Below are 10554 nucleotides of genomic sequence, written 5' to 3'. Positions count from 1 at the left end.
ACTCCTGACTTTGATTGTCATATCAAAATTCTTAAAATGTTGTTTAAGAGACTTAAATATGCAAATCTTACAGTCAATTTTGAAAAGTGTCAGTTTTGTAGACCTTCTCTTAAATTTCTTGGTTTTGTTGTAGATCAACAAGGGTTAAGAACTGACCCAGCTAAAGTAGAAGCTATTTTGGAATATCCAGTTCCAAAAACTACTACTCAAATTCGTAGACTTATCGGATTGATAGGTTATTACCGTCGATTTTTGAACAATTTTGCATCCATTTGTACTCCCATTTCTGATTTACTCAAGGGTAAAAAGAAAGGACAGTCTATTGTTTGGACTCCAGAAGCTAACTTAGCTTTCAGTCAGATTAAACAGGCACTAACATCTGCTCCTGTTCTTGCTAGTCCAGACTTTGACAAGCATTTTTATCTTGCTTGTGATGCAAGTGACACTGGTGTTGGGGGTGTATTATTTCAAAAAGAAGATGGTTTAGAGCATCCTATAGCTTTCTTTAGTAAAACTCTCTCTAAAGCTCAACGTAAGTACACTACTACTGAGAAAGAACTGCTGGCTATTTTATTATCTATTGAAAAATTTAGGTGTTATATTGAAGGAAGTGAAAACTTCACTGTTATTACTGATCACTCATCCTTACAGTGGTTATATTCCATGAAAAACCCTTCTCCTAGAATTGCCAGATGGATAATGAAATTATCCTGTCACAAGTTTACTGTTATTCACCGTAGTGGTTCTTTAAATGTTGTGGCTGATTCCCTTTCTAGAATACCTGAACAAAATCCTGAAATTTCTCTTTTAGATTTATCTAATCTTAAAACAGATACTTGGTATGATAATATGGTACAAAAAGTCCAAAATAATCCAGATCAATTTCCTGCTTTTAAAGTTCATGGTAATGTTCTTTACAAGCATATCTTTTCAAGGAATAAGTTTTCAGATCCTTCCCCAGAATGGAAAATTTTCGTTCCGTCTCCTCACAGAAAAGATATTTTGAAACTCTTTCATGATGATCCTACAGCTGCTCACCTAGGAGTATATAAAACGCTCTCTAGAATCACGGAATTGTATTACTGGCCTAGAATGAGACTTTATGTCGCAAACTATACCAGTAAGTGTAAAATCTGTGCTGCTAGTAAACCAGGAAATGTACCTCCTGCTGGTTTAATGGGAAAGTACCGAGATATTAATTTTCCATTTCAGGTTTTATCTGCTGACTTATTAGGTCCTTATCCTAGATCTAAAAATGGAAATCGTTTTCTTTTAGTTGTTGTCGACTGGTTCACGACATTTATTTTTGTCCATCCAATGGCAAATGCTACCTCTACAGCTATTGTTAAATTTATTGAAAATCAAGTTTTTCTTATCTTTGGGGTACCACAAATTTTCGCAGTTGATAATGGGAAACAGTTCGTTTCCAATGATTTCAAAAATTTAATGAATAAATATAAAGTACAAAAAATTTGGTATACTGCGAGATATTTTCCTCAAATAAATCCTACTGAGAGAGTTAACAAAACTATCGTAACAGCTATTCGTTCTTTTATACATGATAATCATAAAGATTGGGACAAAGAAATCTTTAAGATTGCCCAGGCTATTCGCCTAGCCAAACACGAAGTTACACAATTTAGTCCTTCGTTTCTAACTTTTGCCAGAAATATCCCTTTGGACGGTTCCTTCTTTGGTGCAATAGAAGACAAAGCAAGCAATGTCATTAATATTAATAACAAGCTATTCGACCCAAGACCACTAGAAAATATGTCTTCTATTTTCAAAGAAGTGCAAGAGAATACGTCACTCTTATGCGACGAATTCTAGCAGGTATAACCTTCGTAGACGTGATGTCAAATATCACGTTGGTGATAAAGTCTGTAAGAAAAATTTTGTCCTATCAAAAGCTGTCGATGATTTCTCTGCAAAACTAGCGCCAAAATTTATCCCCTGTATTGTCAATAAAGTTTTGTCTAAATTAGTCTACAATTTAAAGGATCTAGATGGAAATGATCTTGGAAATTTTCATGTCAGGGATATCAAATTAGATGTCACTGATTCTAGTGACGATGAAAATCAGTAATGCATATTAAAAATATATCTTTTGAGTAAAACTTGCAGTTATACTATTATATCTTACCTTTAAGTGTAATTTAAACTTACATATATCTTGTATTGCATATATTTTAAATTATCTTCTTATCTCTTTTGTTAAGCTTATACATATTTTTATTACCTGCGTTAACAAATATCTTCGTTATTTATGGACTTTTCAATAAAATATTTAGTTATGAGAACCTTTGCTAGAAAATTTATCTACTACCTTTCACAAGTTTGATTGTTATTTACTTATCTTTATCTTCGTTTAATAACACATTATCTCTTACCTTTGCAAGTTAGCTACTTGTATTACCTTTATGGTGTTATTAAAACTATTGCGGTAATAACTTATGTCTAATTTTCATACGTAGTGCAAGTGTCTTGTTTTTCCGTTGAGTGGGTTCAAATATGAGATTTGTTCGGACAAGCACATAAAAATTGCCTAGGATGATTTATCTTCGCGGGACTTGAGGTCACTGAAGGAAAACTATTAACAAGGGCGTTAATATTTTCCATTTACCCATTAGGGGTGTTGCGTTAGGCATAATTCTTTATCTTTTGGAGTGAAAGTAATCTTATGCATATATCTTCTTTTATAGAAACCTCTGGTGTAAGATTATGAAGCTTTGAAGTTTTTGATTTCATTTGAATTGTCTTTAACATTTTAAATACATACGTCTATATTTATGCAGTTCTAGTTCTATTTCTTTTGTGTAGATCCCTGGATAGTGTTTAGTGTTATAGCAATTTTATATGATATTACCACAACTTATTTTATCCTTGCTTTGTATTTTCCTTTATCATAAGTAAGCCAAATTTTATGCAGTATCTTTAATGTCTTTTGTGTAGAACTTTGACTTACTAGGTATTGTGAAGAATATACTTATCTTTATCTGACAATCAAAATTACTTGTGTTACTTAATTATCTTGATATTTACCTACCTTTAATTTTTGATACTATTGGGTACAAAAATTACTTTATCTTATACTAGCTTAATGTCAATTTGCTGTTTTATTGACTTGCCTTAGTCCATAAATATGCATATGCAATATGCCGAGAATTCATTCTCATTATCTTCTTTAATATTATCATCTTTAATAAACAAGGTAATTGTTTCCAGACCATACTGTCTATTGAAGTTTAGTCATAATAAGTTTCTCTGATTTAGTTCACAATGATTGCCCTCATCAATGCATAACTACAATGAATTTTCTTTTTCTTGAGTGTTATATTTTAATGAAATTTTTTTTATTGCATTTACAAGGTAGATTTAACCTTATGCATACTACTATTTAGAAATCTGGTGTAGGTTTGTGTCTCTTTGAAATGACAATGGAAAGGTTTTGTTTTTTATACCCTCTTGTATAACTTTGCTCTGTACAATTTGTCTGTATAGATTACTTTATTATTCTAACAGGTGCATAACGTTTGGATTTAAATCAAAGTATATTTATGACTAATTTTTCTTCTTCAGTTCAACTGAGTATAATTTTGCGCAGTTTTCTTTTCATCTTGTGTAAATTTTATACTTAATAGATGTCTAGATTGGTCTTACTAAATTTTTACTTATTTCTTTTATATTTTGATGTTTACCTTATCTTTCTTAACTGCTTATAATGTTCTACTCATACTATCTCATGCAATATATGCAACTAAAATCTAGATTAGTATTATGATAACTAATATTTGGATTTATATACCTACTGCATTACTAATGATTATGATATCTTATCTTTTATAACTTAATGATTATATGCATATCTAGTGATATTGCTAATATCATAATTACCTTGGTTTAAAATTAGCTTCCCTTAAGAACTAACATTCTTGAAAGAATGTCTTTCTAACGATGTTTATCTCCATGAGTGATAGATACATCGTCCCCATATTAGTTGTTTTTGTATGATATTTATGTAATTACATATATATGGGACCGAACTGTGGTGGAGATCTACATTTATACCACTGGATCTTCCTTTAATGGTAAGGTTATCTTTAGGGTATGGCGTCGGGGGGTTCATAGTACACAGGACTGTCGTCTCTGAGGAGCGCTTTCGAGGTTTAACCATGGATTATGAGCTACTGCGTTCATACCAACATGATTTCAATCGGCCCAGTGTATAATCGACGTACAGTACCAAAGATTGCGGATAACCCTTAACGTAGCTTTTCTCCCTCTTGGTCTACGACCAATTTTAGTGTGACAAATACTATAATTCCTTGGGATAAAATATTTCCCTGAGTATTAACTCTAAAGCCCTGTTACATGCTGGTACAATGTATAGCACATAAATATTTGCCTCATAATTTTAGTGTGACGAATACTATAATTCGTTGGGATAAAATATTTCCCTGAGTATTAAGTCTAAAGCCTTGTAAGGAATTGCTATAAGGTATAGCATAGGATTATTTACCTTACAATTTTAGTGTGACGAATACTATAATTCGTTGGGGATGAAATAATACCCAGAACGCTCACTCTAAAGTCATTTAGTGTATATAGTATTACATAGTTTATAATTATGTAGTTAAAATTTTAGTTTAACGGATACTATAATTCGTTGGGTGATAGTCATTTATTTTTTTGACTTAGGTTAATATAAGTATATTAATTTTTATATCTTATCACAAGTTAACCATTTTCACTTTATTTTATTTAAATAATAGTACCTAAACTTACAAGTTATTATACCTATATCTAGGTATCTAGATAACTTTATTATTTGGTAAAGATTACCTTTATTATTATTTTGATGATCATAACATATAATGAGTTTAGTGATGAGAAAAATTTCTCAAGGTACTTTCGAAATTTTTCTACTGGGTGGTGGAAGTGTGTAGCGTTATAACTGCTACATTGCCTGCTTTCTTTCTTATGTTAATATATTTCGTTAATTCTATTCTCCAATTTCCATATCTTCTGTCATAATTCATATTCTTCTATATCCTCCATTGTATCTCTTATTTTTCTATATATTTTCTCAGATATAGATTGTATCAGAATTATGTCGTTACTTAATTGATTCATTATTCTCTTTTCATTTTTACTGGTATTTGGTATAAAAACCAGTTGGCGTCCAAATCTATCTTCTTTATATATATATTTCAGTATCTACCTTTCCTATTTTCTTAATAATCATCATTTTTATCTTTTACTCAAGTTTCTAAAGAATGAATTTTATTTTCATCTCTATTTCTGTTACTTTGGAACGAGAGGTGCCATCTTTATTCTCTGTTTAGTTTAATGCTAGTGACAAAGAGTCCTTTTTGTTGACATTTCCCCTTCCCGTTCGATACAAAAGTCGATATAACTGCTTTTATTTCTAAAAATGTCGATTTTCTTCATGACTTCTGTAAAAGTATAATAACCAATTGTTGTGTCGTCTCCTGAATTAGGAGGTAAGAGTATAATATATTTTATCGGTTTCCTGATTCCACCTGTTGTATAAAAATCTTTTATAATTTTAACTTTGAAAATTCTCATTATTTATGATTATCGTATGTAAGTAGGTACATATTTTTGTGGATATTTCTTATCTTTTTTAGTTTATATAAAAACTAGCGATAAGAAATATATAGTTTCTTTAATATAGTATGTAAAAGTTTTACGAATATTTTTACAGTTTTAAATATTAAATTTAAATCCTTAATAATATCTTTTGATTTTAATAATAATTAACTTTTGACAAACTACCATTTCTGTATAGAAATGTTTCTAAATTCTAAATTATCTAGCTTTGCAATAAATATATCTTGTCATTTTTACCGAATCCGCTTTTTAATTAATATTAGAATATTTCAGTTGTAAAAAGTAATTACCATTTGCTTTAAAATAATATATATCCCTACTTTTACTTATTTGCTTTTGATAAATACAAAAATAAGAATTGTTTCTCGACTTGCTTGGGTGAATAATGATAAAATTTTGTTAAATTTGATTGGTCACCTATTCATCCCCCAAGCAAGGTCTCTCATTTTGGTTTCACCATTTTCTGAAGCAAGGTGTGTTTTTCTTCATTTTAGTCAACCTCCGGGATACATTTCTCAGGTGCGGGTCAAATTATATTAACATCCAGAAGACCAATCGGCCTGAGAATGGCACTATCATTCCGATAGGAGAGTTGACTTCAGGGCAAGAAAATCCATAACTAACAACATGGCTTGCTAACAACCATAGCAGAAAAGACCAGGATAAAACCTAGGATTTGGTGACAAGCATTTTTCCTTACTATAATGTAACACTGTAGCAAGAAGTCGAATAATTTTTATTTAAATTCAATATAATATTTAAACATGTATTTTACTGTTATTTTTTTTGTTTAATATTTTAATAAACATGTGTTAATTTAACTGTGTATTGTTTCTTCTTTTTACTTGTTTGCGTGTGTTGCTCCAGAGTAGGCCATATTCACGTCCTGAGTGAGCTAGCCAGGGAGTGTTTCGTATAACGTCTAATGTAGCAATTTTGCAATTGATACATTAGGGGTTATGACGTTAAAAATTGGTCCCAACGGGAAACGATTTGTCACTCCAACGTTGTTAGTGATGTTAGTCGGATTGTAGCAGCAAACTAAGGTTTGCGGTTACAAGTTGACAACAGCAGCTCAACGTTGGGATGTTACAAATTGAGCCTCGAAGGGTTACAAATTGGCACCCAATGAATGTTCGTTGGAACGTTACAAAGTCAATAGCTGAAAAATTTCAAGTAGCTGCGTCAAAACGAGTTTTAGCTCCGTCGTTCATTATTGTTAAATTCATGCTATTGATTACGTTTGCTAATAACTTTCCATTTTTAGTTGTTTTTTCGGAACCCCATAAAAGATTATGGCTGTTAAAGTCCCCAATAATTAATTTTGGTGATGGAATTTGCATGATTAAGTCGGAAAGTTCATTTCCTTGGATATTTTGGCTCGGGGGAATATAAATGTTACATATGTTCATTTTTTGGTTAGTACTTATTGTTACTGTTACTGCTATTGCTTTTAAGTTTGTATTAATTGTGATTCTGTTTACTTGTAAATCGGTTTTAGCATATATCGCAACACAGCCACTAGCATGATTTGTCTGTCTATTTTGATAGTAAACATTATATGACTTCAAGTTATACGCATTGTTGCCTTTAAAATTAGTTTCTTGAAAACATATAATATCAGGTGAATATTTCCTAATAAGTACCTGAAATAAGGGTAGGCGGGTGTGAAAAGTGTTTAAGTTCCACTGTAAAATATTATTATACATGAATTATATTTTTATTTAAATAATTAGTTTTGAGATATATCGCTGTCTAAGTCAGATGAACCAACATGTTCTAGCAGTTGTTTAGTTAATTTTTTACTTAGTCTAGTACATTTAATTTTCATATTTCGATCTTCAGCCTGGGTATGTATTTCATTTATCATTTCTATAAGAGATGGAATATGTAGGGTATAGTCTTTAGCAATGCTTAATGCATCATTACTACCGTGAGTGTTCTCTAACAGATCAGTAAATTGTTGACTATCGAGTGGGAACTTGGGATTGTGATTGTCAATAAAATTGGTTATCTTTTGGGGCAATTCTCGAAATTCTAATGAGGGGAATTTCGACTTCAACTTTTTCTTTGGAACTTTTGGAACAGGTGTTGGAAAGTAAAATTTTGGTTCTGAGGAATTAGTAATATCTGGTGTATCTTCTAGGCTAGGTGTTGAAATTTCAGATAAATTTTGTTTGGAGGTCGTATGTTTAGTTATCGGAGTTGTTTGAAATTCAAAAGAAGCGGGTATGTCGGGATTGGGCTCATTAAATGTAGGAGTAATTGGTGTTTGTTCACATATCATTTCAGGGTTAGTAATATTTGATATAGACTCACCTACATTATTGCTGTCTAAGGAATGGTTTAGAGAGGAACTTTGTTGTTGTGATCTAGTATATGAAGAAGTTGAAGTTTGGAGTTGAAGGCCGGCACATTGAGGTGCAAAATGACCTGGTTGCTTGCACTTATAGCATAATGAATCTGTTGTAAGAAATATGCGATATTTTAAGTCATCATGATTAATTTCTAGTGTATCGGGAATTTGGAAACTATCTTCTGGAGGAGATATGTACACCTGCCTTCGAAAACTAAGTATGTGACTATACGCTGGATCAGTTGCTCCAATTCGTAAGAATGTAAGGGGTGACATTAGCTGTAATCCAATGATTTTTAACTCGGTTTCCAATAAATTATGTGGAATTGTGGGACTTACGTTGGATAGAACAAGTCTTTGTGACGGGGTAACTAGCTTTCGTACTGGTATTACTGTGTTATTAATCTTAATAGAATTATGTTCTTTTAAAATTTGTCTACAGCTGATTTACTTGATAAAAATACACAAACACGGTTGTTTGAAATTCTGGATGAAAAAATTATGTTTTTTGGATCTACAAGTGGTCCCAGTTCTAATAAATAATCTTGTAATTTGAGGCCCTCTATTGCAGAAAAGATAATTGCCTGATCTTTGCTAGGAAAAGTTGTTGGTGAGTGAATCAATGCTGTGGAGTATTTTTTAGTGTTTGGTGAGTTCTCAGTCTCAATAATAACATTGCCGTTATTACTATTCATTTTGGTCGTTTTCGATTTTTCGGTTTCATCAATTCGGCTGAGTACGGATCTGCTTTATTTAAAAGTTGACGAGCAACCAGATTTTGATAGTTGCTCTTTTTATTTTAACCAAATTGTTAGGTTAGTTAGGACAATAATTTATTCAGTTTATTATCATGCAATCAAACAAAATCAAAGTTTTCTTTACTCACGTACGATTTCCTGCACCTAAACAATCACTATAATTACTTTAATAATAATTTTAACTTGTTAATTATCGGTTTTTACTATTAATATTTCAGAGTTGTTTGTGAAACCAGTTGCTGGTAGCACGATCAGGTCAGAATTCCAAACGGGCAATATTGTAAGCAAGTTTTAGGAACTTATTCAGGTATATTCAAAAAATGTAGAAGGCAGACAGGGAGCAATGGCGGAGCACTTATTTTTATCTATTATCAATTCTTTTACGGAGTATGGTATACCAACGGAAAATGTGCTTGGTTTTGCATCGAATGGAACTAACGTTATGATGGGCCAACATAATAGTGTCGCTTCCCGATTCATTGAACATTATCCCGGTATTGTAATTATGAAGTGTATTTGCGAGTAAATCCTTCAAGAACTTACCAAAAAAAAAATGTGAAGATTTCCCGAGAAATATATAACAGTTCCCAACGACACCATGATTATAACCAATTTCAAATGTTTACAAATGTTGATATTCATAAAATCTTACAGCCATCACAAACCAGATAGTTAAGTTTAAATCAAGTGGTAAATACAATCATGTAGCAATGGGAAGCTTCTAGTCTTTATTTTACCAGTACCTATTTGACTGACTGATTAGTTGCTACGAAAACGATTTATTAGCATCTTACTGACCCTTTGATGAATCTTTATTATTTTTTGAGCTGGATTTTGCCAAAATTTACTAATTTTAATACTTAATTTCAATCCGAACATGTTGTTATTTAAAATTTAAACCATGAAATAGTAACATTATATGAAGAAATTTTAATGTGTTACATGAAAAGAATTAATTGATTGGTTGACTTACCTGTTAAGGAAGGACAATCATAATTGTCCTATCTTACATTTCAAACATTTGTACTAATGGTAGTGGTATTTTCTGGAGGTTGACCACAGTTTAAAGAAGAAGAAGAAAAAAGAAGATATCCAGCTTCTTGACAGGTGACTAGGGGCGAATCACTGTTTTTTTTTGATCGCACAATAAATGGGTTTGTTCTAAAGAATCAATGGGGGGAGGGGGGGGGAGCGTACAAATGTTCGAAATGTAAGATAGGACAATTATGATTGTCCTTCCTTAACAGGTAAGTCAACCAATCAATTCATTGTCCATCACATTACATTTCGAACATGTGTACTAATGGTAGGCTGTTGAAAGATTAGACAATATTGTGCGATATAAATAAACAAAATTATATTGCCATCCCCCAAAAATTAATAATTCACACATTTTATTTATTTATTTTTTTTATTAGGAACTACAAAAGTGGATAACATATTACAACAATTAAGGGTAATGTTTATATTTTAAGTACATAATATGTGTACCTTTAACCAGGTACGAAAAAATAATAATAAGAAAATTAATGTTATGTAATAACCATAACCTACACATATAATTACAAAATTCATAACAGAATTAAACAAAACCAAAATGTATATACAATTACATGGACTAACCAGATAATATAGTTTTTGCAACGAGCCCGTAATCTTTTGCTAAAGGTTTATTATAAAAAACATTGAATACTTGATGTTTTGGCAACGACTGGTGACAAAGTAATAAACCGCTGAAAGAAGTCCCGGCCTGAAAACTGGAGAAAGAATGTCGCCAAAAAAAGACGATTTGAGAGTAAAGCACCA

Source organism: Diabrotica undecimpunctata, chromosome 9 (genome assembly GCF_040954645.1).
Source record: "Diabrotica undecimpunctata isolate CICGRU chromosome 9, icDiaUnde3, whole genome shotgun sequence".
NCBI classification, from domain to species: Eukaryota; Metazoa; Arthropoda; class Insecta; order Coleoptera; family Chrysomelidae; genus Diabrotica; species Diabrotica undecimpunctata.
Note: the sequence above shows the minus strand (reverse complement) of the source record.